Source organism: Pteronotus mesoamericanus, unplaced genomic scaffold (genome assembly GCF_021234165.1).
Source record: "Pteronotus mesoamericanus isolate MK-2021 breed Mesoamerican mustached bat unplaced genomic scaffold, CSHL_Meso_final scaffold_507, whole genome shotgun sequence".
Lineage (NCBI taxonomy): Eukaryota > Metazoa > Chordata > Mammalia > Chiroptera > Mormoopidae > Pteronotus > Pteronotus mesoamericanus.
The window spans coordinates 16,004,709-16,018,629 of NW_026555319.1; the positions used below are offsets into that span (position 1 = coordinate 16,004,709).

Below are 13,921 nucleotides of genomic sequence, written 5' to 3' on the forward strand. Positions count from 1 at the left end.
TAACAGTCACACAAGTGCTTTTCCTTGAGACAACCATCATACTTCTCTGCACATTGAAAAAGTGCTTTCTGTGTGGGGAGTAACTGATGAGTGGGTATGGTGTTTTATTTTACATTTTAAAAAGATTATTTATTTATTTAGTTTCAGAGAGGGGGGAAGGGAGGAAGAAAGAGAGGGAGAGAAACATCGATGTAAGAGAAACACCTCAGTTTGCTGCCTCTCACACACCCCCAACCAGGGACTTGGTCCACAACCCAAGCACGTGCCCTGACTGGGAATTGAACCAGTGACCTTTTGATTCACAGGCCGGTGCTCAATCCAGTGAGCCACACCAGCCAGGGCTGGGATCTTATTTTAGAGTGATGACAGCATTTTGGAACTGGGTAGAGGTGATGGTTGCACAATATTGCGAATGTTCTAAGTGTCACTATACTTTAAAATGGTTCATTTTATGCTAATTGAATTTTGCCTCAATAAAACAGTGGAACAAAGTGCTTTATGTGTAATTTCCATTTCATCACAGAGACTGTTAAACAGACCTAGAGTTAGTAAAAGTAATTTTTTTACTGCTTTGTCAAGCACATTCTTAAGTGAAACTGGCATTTTGTTGAATACCAGTGCATGCTAGTGAGGAAGGTAATGGCTGCTAGTACAGATGGGTACCACTGCCTTGAATTGATTTTTACCACCATTGCTCTTGCACCATCAGTTCAAATGTCAAGATGGTTAAAAAAAAAAAAGTAATTTCTTAGTATTACTATTAAAATACGTTTGACCCACATTGTTCCCTGAAAGTCTTAAGGCTCCCTAGGGACCTGTGGACCACACTTTGAAGGCCACGTTTCTCTGCTGAATTTGAGTTGAACTGACCTACCCCGGCAGCAGAGGTGCAGTGTGGAGCATGGAAAATCCCTGGAGATTTGAATCACGTAAATGTGCGTCCAATTCTAGTTTCTATCTGACCCTGGGCAAGTGGTTCCTCAAAAACTGAGTCCCAGTTACCCTGTCTGCTGGTCAAGGAGATGTGGAAGGGTCATGAGAGTTTGGGGGTGAACCACACAATGCACCCACTAAAGGGGAAGGGATTTTTACCATTAAGCAGCGGGATCTAGTTTTGTGAAGGCTGCCTTTTGGGGCTTCGCAGGGGCATGCTTGACCTTGGGAAACCTCCATCAATCAACCTTTCCATCTATCTTAGGCTACTTCAAAGAGTCTGAGCAGCTGGAAGAACATTTTCAGCTTTGAAGATAGCAGGGATAAGAAGGCTGAAAGAGTAGTAGTAGGGGGAGGGAGGAATTTATAGGGGTGGAGGAGGCCCCTCACATGAGAAATGGGGCAGCAAGAAGCCCTCACTGAGCCTGGATTAGTTTTCTATCTTTTTTCTTGATTCACCATACAAAGTTGAGGGCTTTGTTTCCGCAAAAGTCCCCCCTAAATCCCATCTGTTGGTTTGACTTTTCATAGGGTACAAAAAGTTTCCAAATTCATTACCTTAAAGAAACCTTACACACCTCTGTGAGGTGAGTAATGTAGTGATTAGGATGCCACAGGGCCAATGAGAAAACTGAGGCATAGAAGTGGTGGCACTAAGATTCAAATTTGTAGACTCAGACCAGCATTCCTTTCCATCGCATCTTGTTAGGCCCTTTCCTTTAAGTGAGTTTTCAGGGCCAGGCAGCAGTTTTCTCTTTCTTATTTAGAAATAATTTACTAAGATCTGCCTTAACAGTAAGCAAGTGGGCAGTAGTGGGAATGAAGTGTAGTATGAAGTTTCGAAGTGTGCTGTGGGAACCAAACCGTTTGAGTTCAAAGCCCGACCTTTACACCTCCTATGTAAAATGGGGGAGAGTAACAATATCTGTTTATTGGGTTGTTAAAATTACATTAGATACACTCATATAGCATCAACACATTTTAGGATTCAATCCCGTTAGGGACTATGAGAATGAGGAGGCACAAATAATGATTTTATGGGCACAGAGAAATACCTCTTGCGTACTATATATTAGTTGAAGACTCATTTTAAAATTCCTTAGTCTGGATGAAAATCAAACACAGTGATATTCCGCCTGAAGACAGGTCAAAGTGACATGCCAACAATTTGCCCCCTCCTTGTGGATTCCTGGGGAGCTGTGGGGTTCGCTGGATCTTTGCCCCGAGCTTCCTCATTGGGGAAAGCTGTTCTAGAGTTAAATGTTAGCTTTGATCTAATCAGAGGCCACCCAACCATGGAAACCCATTCTTTAGTCTTTACCTGAGCAAAGGTTTGGGTAGCAGAACTTGGGCCCAGAGGGGAAGGAAACTGATGGGAACCTGGAGAAACTGGTGGGAAGCCCTGTATTTTACCTGATATTCACCTATCCTTTGCACTTACTATTTCCTCTCTCATCCCATAAAGACTATAATCATATAACAGAAAGAGGAAATGAGGACAGCAAATAAAAATAAAAACAAAAAAAGATAAAAAGAAAAGATAAAATGAGTGCAAAGTTGAGGCTGGAAGGAAAAAACATGGTTAGTATGTGGATCCAAAGGACCAACAATAGGTCACCACTGAGCTTCAAGTGTAGCCTTGTGCTTTCTGGAAGCCAAGGTGAGAAGACACACAATCAGCTGCATAACAGTAATTATCAGAAAGGGGGCATACCTGCTTTCGTGGGAGTAAAGCAAACCCTTTCCTAACTTTGAGCTCGAATATAATTTCTTACTTGGGATTTTATTTCAGGTGACGACACCATGAAATGTGCAGTACAGCATAGTTTTTGTTGTCAGTTGGATTTGGATTTGAATTTTGTTTTAGTACAGTTATTCTGCTGTACTAAACAATTCTGCCCTGCAGCTTGTTCATCAGTAAAATTGAGATAATAACAGTATCTACCTATTATGGCCATAAAGATTCAATGAGATGAACTGTATAAATATATATTAACTATTAGTTAATCAAGAAATTTGCCCACTATTTATGATGAACAAAACAAACAAGATCCTTATCTTCAAGTAGCTTTTACATCAGAATGGATAGAAAGATAACATGAAAAAATGGATAAATTATTGCAGAGAGTACTGTGGAAAAAAACAATACAACAAATGCAAGGATAGATTTCATTTGTTGTTCTCTGGTTCTCTCAGCCATTTTCCAGTAAAGGCTATAATGTTAAAATGCAACTCTGAGAAGGTAAATTAGGGCCTAAGGTAATTCAGTCCTGGTATGTAGAATTCTTCTGCAGGCTGGGTTAAATTTATTTATTTTTGTTTAAAAACTCACTTTATACCGCTGAGCTTCAGTTTAAGTAGTAAAACTAATACTATTTCAAAAATAGTATTATAAGTAGAACCTTGAGCATACTAAATTTACATGCTTAAACTGGCTTTAACCCAGCTACAGGTGAAATATACTACATAACTAATGTTCTATTTCACTGCTTAAGTAGGGTGAAGCATTGTCTTGTTCAGAGGTATAGAGCTAGGAAAAGATGCCTTTTAAAAATCTGTAGCATCATCTTTGGCTTTTCTTGCTCGCCCATTTCCCACCTGTTTAACCCCCTTCTCCAATTTGTCTTCTCCGCTAGCCTTTCGCTCACCGCGGACAGTCCTAGGGCCTGAAGCCCCGCCCCTCACGGGGCGTAACCAACGATTCAGGCCCCACCCCTTCCAACCCGCGACGGCCCGCCCTCTTTTCCCGACCGGGAGCCGAGGACCCGAGCGTGCGCGCGCGCCCCCGCTTGCGGCTCGGCTCTGTGTCGGGAGCGCGCTCTGTGTGGCTGCTGCCGCCATGTTGTTGTGGTTGTGAAAGGCGGCGGCGGCGGAGGAGGACCCCGACGAGACACTCCAGCGGCCCAGGCGCTGCCCCCCGCCAGCCCTGGCTGGGAGCCTCGTGGGGTGGCGGAGGAGGCCGTGCCGTGGCGGGCCTCGCCATGTCCTGCCGCCCGGTAAGAAGCCCACCACTGCTCCCCGCCCCCCCGTCTCCTCCGGGTGTGAGGAGGAGCTGGAGGAGGGGCCGGCTCGGTCGGGGAGCGGCGGCTGTCACCCAGTGGAGGAGGCGGCGGCCCGCGGGGGGCTGTGGACAGCGTGCGTGGCCCAGAGAGGGGTGTTCTGGGCGGCGGCGGCCGCTGCCAGGGGGAAGCGCGGGGAGTGGAGCCCAGTGGCCCGGCTCGGCCTGGACCCTCGGCGCCGGGGAGTGGGTCCCCGGGCCGGGGGGGGCCTTCCCCGACCTTGCAGGACGGGCCCATGGGGTTAGGGGTGTGAAGCGCTACTACCGGAGCGTCCAGATAAATGCCCGCGGACCCCCGGGAGGTGAGTGAGTGTGCACCCCTTTCCTGGGCCGGGTTTTTGGGAGTCTGCCTAGGCGAGAGGCCAGAGGCCGGGGGTCAGCGGAGCCCCTGTGGTGAACAGTGCGGGCCTGGGACTTGTGGGAAGGAGGAGTGGCCGCCTGACTGTGTAGCTGGGCATCCTCCTGACCTGGTAGTACTTGGGTGGGCAGGATTGTTCGGAGGCGGTTGAGAAAGCTCAGGGAACGCTGGTCAAACAGCTCTGCAGAAGATTACAGTGTTATTTCTTAGGTGTAAATCGTGCTGCTGGATGTATTTGCATTGTGCTGCTTAGGACCCCTAAGATCATATTGTTTGTACTTTCGGCTGGAAAACTTACTTAAAAATAATGGGGTCACTTGTACTTTACTAAACTCCTCTGGGGTCTGGTAATCTCACCTGTGAGATTTGCACAGGAGCTACAACTCTTAGGTATTGATGCTTAGGTGTCTTTTCCAGAGCAAGGCCTAAATTCTTGACTTTTTTAGTATCTTGATATCCACTTTGTTATCTGATAGGATTTTTTTTTTTTTTTTCACAATGAAAAAAAAAGTGCGCATGCTGTTTCTAGTTGAGGTGCAACTTAGTTTCTTATAATGTGGACAGTGATGCCATGGAGGCCTGGGTTGAATTAAACAAGATGATTTTTTTACGTAAAATGCTTGTGGTTTGTACATTGAGAGGTGGTGAGGACCTGCCCTTTTCAGATTCAAGGCACTTTCTGTAGGGCAAGAGTCATGGTCCATATTGTTTTCGTGCAGAATGATACTGTTTTGAGTAAACGCAGTTCAGTATGTATGCGATATTAAACTAAATGTGGAGGTTTCTAGAATTTTAGATTGGCTGCTTACGAGGGCCTCTTTCAAATATCCAGTTTCTTAAAAAACTTATTTTAGAGGGTTTGGGGGGGCGGGGGGAGAGAAACATCGATTTGTTATTCCACTTATTTATGCATTCATTGGTTGCTTCTTGTTTGTATCATAACCAGAGATCGAACCCACAACCTTGGTGTATTGGGGCAGTGCTCTAACCAGCTGGGCTGCCTGGCCAGGGCTATGAAGGCCTCTTTCAGCTCTAATTACCTCCCTCATTTTCAGGTGACCCAGAGCAGTTCTTGCTACCAGCAGCACGGTTGTGCAGCCCCACTTGTAGTTAATGGCAAGCCATGGGAGGACCCAAGTTTCTCAGCTTTTAGGCCAGATTCTTTAGTTCAGGACTTGCTTGGTTAAATACTGGTCATCAGTATAAATTGCCTAAAATGCTGATTCCTGAGTCTCATGCGGGACCAGGTGAATTAAAGAGCAGGTGAAGGGGAGGTCTGGGAATCCATCCTTACAAAGCTCCCTGAATGATTCTGGTCAGCCAGGTTTGTGAATTTCGGCTTTGGGTCACCTTTGGTATTCTAAAAGATTTTCATTAATTACAACTTTTGTGAGAGTGCTTTTTGTTTATAGATCTTTAAGAATTTGATAAGTAGGAAAGAAGGGAAAACCTGAGAAACTTAAAACTGAAAATACAGCATCTCATAATGTAGTGGATTTATGTAGAGGAAACAGATTTGTTGCCAAAACTTATTTGCGCATGTCTTCAGGAACACACTTGGTAAAATTAGGTGCCACTTGACTGGAGGTATACCCAGGGATATAGGGAAGAATCCAGTGGAAAGAAGCAGAGAGGGAGAGGCAAGTCTCCTTCTGGCTCACAAAGGGGTCCAGCAAAGGTGCTTCCCCACATCCCAGCATACTGGTTGCTCCTAAACCACGTTTCTAGAGAAGTGAGGGTAGGGTGGGTGAGTTAGCAGTCTTTTGAGACAAGGGTTGTGAATCAGGAAAAAGTTCTTAAAATTTGCCCCAGGCCATGAGGAGTGATGAAGTCAGTGTTTAAATCTGTTGTAGTTCTGGTTAACACCTTAGGTGGTAAAGTAGAATGCTGAGTTATGAGAGAAGTATTCATATTGCAGAGAGGGATGTGAGGTGCAGCCAGCTGTGCACTACAAGAACCAGAGGCCATGTCTTTTTAGCTCCTTGGTGTCTCTAGTATCTAACTGGAGTCGCCAGAATAATACGCCCTTGGATATTTGTTGAGTAAATGAATAGTATTGAAATGGGGAAAAGAACTCTTACGGTCGTTGATAGCAATGCTAGTTATTAGAAGCTACTTGATATCTTGCATTGGATTAAAGAGACAGTTTTTAGCTCATGTGGTCTGAAACTTTGAACCCTTTAAGAGATTCTGTTTTCTAAAGATTGTCATTGGACACTACCTTGTCCCCTTGTTTTTGGGTCTTAAATGTGTCATTTTTTAGGTGCTAGTGACTTGCTTTAGGGTCACCTTTCATTAGATGCAGAGACATTTAAAATAATGGAAAACCATAGATTGTCAGAGAGTTTGTGTCATTATTGACTATGTGATTGCTGTTGGGAATGTCACTTATATGGGCTTCAATTTTCTCATCTACTTGTTAATCTCAAATAGTTTCTCCAGCCTGATTTTGCAAATCTTTAATAATTTGTAATTGTATTATTTGGTATTCATCTCAAAGGTAGAAGAACTTTTTTAATTAAAAAAAGGGAACATTTTGCTTGGATTCTGCTTTTAAGCTTATGGATTTTAGATGTTGTCCAAAAGTACTGTGGAAGTTGAGTGCATGTTGCAAGGATTAGGCAGAAACAACATGCTTATGCTGTTGTAATTCACTTAGTGATGAAATCAAAACGGATTTCACATAGAGAACTTAATAATTTAGTGTGAAGCCACAAGGTTAAGGATGGTTTGGAGGAAGTTTGTGCAATTGATGTGGCCAGTTTCTTATAGTCCACCCAATTCCATAATTTTCTATGGTAAATTTATATGTAGTTTTATAATCAGTGAAATGTTGAGCAGATACAAACTATGAGATCAAATCTGTATTGACTTGAACTAGGATTCCCAATAAATCCAGAGGCTACTGAAACTAACATTCATTACTACTTTTAATAATATGGTATCAATATCGGTATCATGTTTCCATCTTCACTTTTGTATCTAGAAACTTAACATACCTTTTAAGTTCATATTTGTATCATATATCCAAAATGAAAATGATAACATGAGCGTGGATAAAGCAGTAAACCCTGGGTTCAAACCTAAGTTATGGTCCTTATTTGCTGTTTTGTTTCTGGCAAGCCACATAGGGCCTCTGAGCTTCAGATTCCTCAATAGGAAAAGAAAGAACAGCTTCTGTATCTCACAGTGTGTCAGGGAGGATCAAATGAAGTGATGTCTATGGAAAGCAATCTAAAAATGTTGGGGATGATAGTAGAATCCTGTTGCGGTAGAATCTTGTTTTATTTTCTTGGAAGAGTTGGCTTGTGGAGCAGTGGTAAACTTGCTGCCTATTCGCAAGTACAGAATTTACTAATGTAACAGATACGGCAACAAAAGATTTGTTTCTTTGCTTTGCTTTGCCTAGAGAAACCTTTCAGCCCTTGCATCCCATCTACCAATAGGAATAGTCACAGTGTTGCTGGAACTTCAGAGAGATCTGGGATGTCTCACATTAGTGCCAAGTTTTACACTTGGAACAGACTTGCTGGGTTTCACCCATTTTGTTATATTGGAGCTGTGGTGGAAGGTGGCAGGGTCAAGGAGTTTAGTACATTATGTGTGAAGTTGTGCTATCTTTTCTAAATGGGAGGTGGCAGCGTCATAGGCTGATGAAATCAACGTGGTGATTTTAGAAAGCATTAAAAAGAAATAGAAATAGCACATCACAAATGGAGAAAGTATGTATTGATTTGAGAAACTTTGGTTCCTTTTTTAAATATATGATTATATATTTACTGGGTTGCAACATAAAGTATATTTTTTATTGAGTTGTCTTAAAACTTTGAAGCAGTTGCTTAGGGACTTGGTACCTGGGCTTTGCAGTTAGGATGCCTATAAGATAGTAAGGCATAAAACAAATGAAAAACTACAAGGAAACTGTGAAGCTGGGTTAAATTAAAGCTATTCTTTAAGGGTGAAATACTTCATAGCTCTGTTATGAATTGTTGATTTAATGAACGAAGTTAAGATATAAATTTATGCTACTGTTCTTCCTCTTTTCCCTTAAATAGACTGCTTGGTAATTACAGCGGTACTGTGTTGTATTGAGGCTGACCACTACAAAGCATTGTCTTGGATATGTCTAGGCCTGGATCTATTATGTGCTTGTTTGAGTCTTCACACAATGTTTAAAATAATTTCATTATGAGAGAGAGTAGCACGCTTTCCTGATTTCATTTCTCTGGGTTTTAAATTTAATTTCTTTTGTAGGTAATGCTTTTATAATTTAGTTGCAGAATAGAAATAGAAGTTCATTTAGTTCTCTAGTATCCATAGATAAATAATCTGGCAAAATGTAAGGAATTATATTGATTAATCTTACTATTTGGAGAGAATTGGTATGAAGACAAGAAGGCTAACTTGAAATAGGGTTTTTCTTATTTTTTGTTTCATGACTATCATTTTTCTATAAAATGAATTTGTTATTGTAAAGTATTTAGACTGGTTACACAAACCATATGGGGCGAGAGTGGAGGGTTTAGATTTTACTTATTTATTTTTAGAGAGCAGGGAAGGGAGGGAGAAAGAGCAGGAGAGAAACACTGATGTGTGAGACACATCTACCCATTGCCTCTCTCACATGCCCCCAGCTGGGGATTTGGCCTGCCACCCAGACATGTGCCTTGACTGGGAATCCAGTGGGTGAACTTCGGGTTTGCAGGCTAGGCACTCAGTCCACTGAGTGACAGCACCTAGCGTCAAAGTAAAGGGTTTACAGTTTTTGGAAGTGCAATAAGGCAATAATAAGGAATTTTAACTTAATCTCATTTTAAATGTCAAAATGAAATTGTTATTTCAGTTTATGTAAGCCACAGTATATATTCAGTATAAGAATTTAAAAAACCCTACCAAAAAACACTAATTGTGATAACCCAGGAGAATAAAGAGTAGAGGTAACCCATAATTCCATTTAGATATAATACTTGGTGTTTCTTTTTTTCTTATACGTTATCTATTGAAATACTTAAAAAAAAGAAAAAAAAACTTTCCATGTCTAATTGATGTTCCCTTAATGAGTATTTGGTGTTCTGTGGTAGGGATACAACATAATTTATAGCAATTCCCTGTTAATAGACATTTGAAATTTTTTTTTCTTCAAACAGTGCTGTGATGACTTAGTTTGGACTTTTAAAAAATACAATTGTGTTGTTTCCTTAGGCTAAATCACTAATGTGAGCTTATCTGGTTAAAGGATATGTGTGTTTTAAATTTGCATATACTCAAGGTGCTCTATTGATATCTATTTTTTATTTATTGGTTTTGGGGGGGCGAACAACAACAAAACATTTATTGTTCCACTTAGTTATGTATTCATTGCTTGGTTCCTTTTTTTTTCCCTTAAGATTTTATTTACTTATTTTTAGGATGAGGGAAAGGGAAGAAGAGAGGGAGAGAAATATCAATTGGCTGTCTCTTGTACACACCCGATTGGAACCCAAACTGCAACCCAGGCATGTGCCCTGACCAGGAATCCAACCAGCAACCCTTCACTTCGTGGGAGGACACCCAGCCAACTGAGCCACACCAGTCAGGGCTCATTGGTTGATTTTTATATGTGCCCTGACCAAAGATCGTATCTTGGAATATTGGACATGTCCTTGGAATATTGGGACAGCACTCTAACCAATAGAGCTACCTGGCCAGGGCTGGTATATGTCTGTTTGTTTTTTTTCCCCCTTTTTTTAAATTAAAGGTTGGTTTGTTTGTTTATTTATTTTTACAGAGAGGAAGAGAAAAAACATGGCTATGTTGCCTCTCACACATCCCCAACCCAGGACTGGCTGAAACCCAGGCATGTGCTCTGACCAGAATCGAGCTGGTGATCTCTTCCTTCGCCACAGAGTCACATCGGTCAGGACTACATGTCTATTTTAAAGTCCCACCAGCAGTATATTAGGGTCCAATTCCACATGTTCTTGCTAGTGATTTATTATCTTTAACTTGGTGGTGGGAGTTTAAAGTAGTTTAGGAATAGTTTCCTTTTGTTCTTTTTTTCAACATCAGGTCTTAGACTCTGCAGTTTAACTCTGTGGAACGGACAGGTAAAAATGAAAGTGCAGTGACAAGGAAGGCTTTTGTGGTCTCTAAACTTTTTGATTGCTCATCCCAACCGTAAAAAAAATTGAGCATTAATCCTCAATCCTGAAATATTTACTTAATTTACAAACAATATGTATAGTAACTGGTTATTGTATACCTTATAAAATATAACCACATCCCCCCAAAATTAACAAAGATGAGAATTAAAAATAAAGCTCAAATATTTTTCTCCTTAACTTCCGTGGAGCATCTCAGGCACTCCTTGAAGTATATTGTAATCTGCTGTGGATATCACGGCTTTAGACTCTTAAGATTTGATGTTGGGCTTTTACAGGTGATTGTTTTTGGGCATTTCCACTAGTCCTTCTGATTGTGAAGCCTAGTTGGATTATGATAGTCTTTAGTAGTATCCCATGCTTTTGAGAGTCAAGTCTGCAATAAAGGCCAACATATAAACCTTGCTCATAAAGCATCAATTTGATACCTTTTGTCAGTGTTATGTTGGTTGAATTTGAAAAGGGAAAGTAATAGTGTAGGAAACAGTCCAAGTAAGTGTACGTCTTTAGATATGAAGAACTGATACTGTGTAGAGTATATTTTAAAATTTCTGTGCTTTATGGAAAGCAGTTTGGTTATAGCATATCCCTGTTTTCTCAGACTTAAGCCTTAAGAGGCTGACTAAAAGGGATGAATAATTGCTACTTGCTTTCCTTCGCTTGCAAAGTACCACAATTAACCTGTCACTCTAATTCCAGTTGGAAGAGCCTGAGCCTTTAACTCTTAAAAAAATGCTTTCTCAGGCCAAAATGTTCCATGATGAATCTTAGATTAAAAGATAACTTTTTTCTTAAGTCTGAATAACTTGCTTTTGATTTGTCCCTACTCCCTCTGTAAGTTATGAAATCAGAAAGTGGTGCTTTTGCACTAGAAGAGTCTCCTTTTTTTCTCCTGTCATAGAGAACTTAATTTCAGTTATTTATTATGGATCATTGTCAGAAAAAGAGAATATTAAAGTCTTAAGTATTGTGGAAAGAAGAACTCAAAAGATTATTTTTTGCCAGTTAAAAGAAATGAGATAATTTATATTGAAGATGAATGTTTTAGAAAGAAGTCCTGGTATCCCTTTTTTACTTTAGGTAGCCCAACTTACAAGGTTCTTCATATAATATATCTTAGAACCTCGTAAGGATTTGAGAGCATCATTTATTCAGGTATGTCGTGATTCCTTTGGGACCACATCCCTAGTGTTTGACATCATATTTAAGGAGGTAACCTGCAGAAGCTGATGGCTGTTCTCCTTCACTCCCCAGCACTTATTCTATTGTTTAGTACAGAGTAAGCTCTCATATTTATAAACTATTTAAACTCTTACATATTTATTTATGTCTCTAAGTAAGTTATAGCATTGTACCATAAAGTCAACACTCGCCGTTATTTGTAGATTGTTCCATCATCTGGTGTGCACAGAATATGTTTTAGTGGGAGAGGTTATTTATTTTACTGTAGCCTTTCAGATACCCTTTTACTCTCTTTTTAAAATTTTTTTTACTGATATTAGAGAGAGGTGGGGGGGAGAGAGTGTGTGTATGAGAGAGAGCTTTGTTGTTCCACTTATTAATGCATTCATTGGTTGATTCTTGTACTTGTCCTGACCTGGGATCGAACCAGCAACCATAGTGTATTGGGATGATGCTCTAAACCAACTGAGCCACCCAGCCAGGACATGATTTTCTGTTAAGGATAGCTTAAATGACAAAAAAAAAATTAGTCTTTATTTCCTTTTACTGTGTGTGCCTCCTACTGGCAAGACTGTATATATGTGTGTGCATATTACTTATTTATGTAGTAGACTGCTATTTAAAAAGGAAACGTACTCATTAGTCTTTGGGTATATAATGATTCTTGAAACTTGGACATCAGTTTGCCACGGGGTGAATGAATGAAAAGGAGCAAGTGCGATTTCTCTCACTTGTTGCATTTTCTCCAGTTTCCTGTATACATAGTTCGGCTTACTCTGAAAATACTCGAGAATTAGTCTTTCAGAGAATTAGTATGTTATTTCCCCTGTGTTTTGCTGGACTTAAGATCTTGTTTAGTAAGTGAAGTAATACTTTATACATAAGAGAGACCTTGGAAAAACAGGAATGAAAATATACATAGTGATTAATTTCTGGCTGGTGGAATAGTGTGACTGTGTTCTGGTTTATATTCTTTCATAGTTTCCCAGTTTTCTATAGTGAGCATGTATTACTCTTATAATTAGGAAAAGCTGTTATTTTTTAAAGTGAATTTTAATGTTTTTAGTTTTCGTTGGGTGTCTTACAAAGCTTTAAGTCACCAGTGAGAAGACAGCTAGTTAACTGGCTCCAGTTCCTAAGCAAAGGAACAGTTGTTGGAAGTAGTGTGGGAGGAATGAGGCAGGCTAGCTGATTTGAACTGTCTCATTGTAAATGCCACTATGACCGAGACAGTCTGGGCTTTGATCATAATTAAACACAAGAGGACCTCCGTCTAAATTTTCTCTTCCTAATGAGCTCATTGAGCACTATGAATGATGCCATAAAAAGAAAATCAGATTCTATGAACTCTAAACACAGCACTCAGACTGAATTCCCAGTTATTCTGCTGACTTGGCATTTGGACTTAAGGTCTGTAGCCTTGTGTGTGTGCGTTTTAAATATCGAGTGGGATTATTGTAATTTATGTGATAAGGATTTTGCACATGTAATTTGAACTGGAAGATATTTAGATAAATGACTTTTATGACAATATAGTCATATTGGAATTTTCGTGTTAATATACAGTTGGGAGTTGGGCCACTGTAAGTTTATATACTCATGTGGTGATAATTTTAGGAAGATCTTTGTAATATATTTTGTAGAGTTTAAGTGTTTAGATAGGACTTGTTAGCTTTTGCTGTTAGTTTACTGCACATTATAGTCCCTTAAATGTAAACATTTGATATTCAGAATGAACATTTGATATTCAGAATTTGATATTCAGAGTAAACAGACGATATTCAGAATGTTAGTTTTCTGGGGATAAGACATTTGTAATTATCTGCCCTTTATTCTTTTTAAAGAATAAGATTAAAGTTGAAGAGTAATCAAGGAAATAAAGGTAGGTACTAGTACAATATATGTGATACCTTAGAACAGCAGTTTTCAACTGGTGTGTTGCAGACATTTTTAAACCATGAAATAACTGCCCTGGCTGGTGTGACTCAGTGAGTTGAGTATTGGCCTGTGAACCAAAAGGTCACCAGTTGGATTCCTGGTCAGGACACATGCCTGGGTTGTGGGCCAGGTCCCCAGTTGGGGGCATGTTTTTCTCCTTCTCTTTCTCCCTTCCCCTCTCTCTAAGAAATAAGTAAAATTAAAAAAAAAAATGGTGCAATAACTGACTATTTAGTCAGGGACACTGACTTCCTTTCCCTCAGGTGGTCAAATAAAAAAAATGACAACAGCCAACATAACAATAGCCATCTG

The 13,921-nt window shown here is 40.2% G+C and overlaps 1 protein-coding gene across 8 annotated transcripts in view; it reads left to right on the forward strand.

Moving 5' to 3' along the window:
- Positions 1–3,720: 3,720 nt before the first annotated feature.
- The window catches only part of MTMR3 (myotubularin related protein 3), a 121,051-nt gene continuing 110,850 nt past the window's right edge, over positions 3,721–13,921 (forward strand). For all 8 annotated transcript variants that reach the window (XM_054594257.1, XM_054594258.1, XM_054594261.1 and 5 more), the window contains exon 1: positions 3,721–3,929. The gene's annotated coding sequence lies outside the window, so the exon portion shown is untranslated. The remainder of the gene's footprint in view (positions 3,930–13,921) is intronic.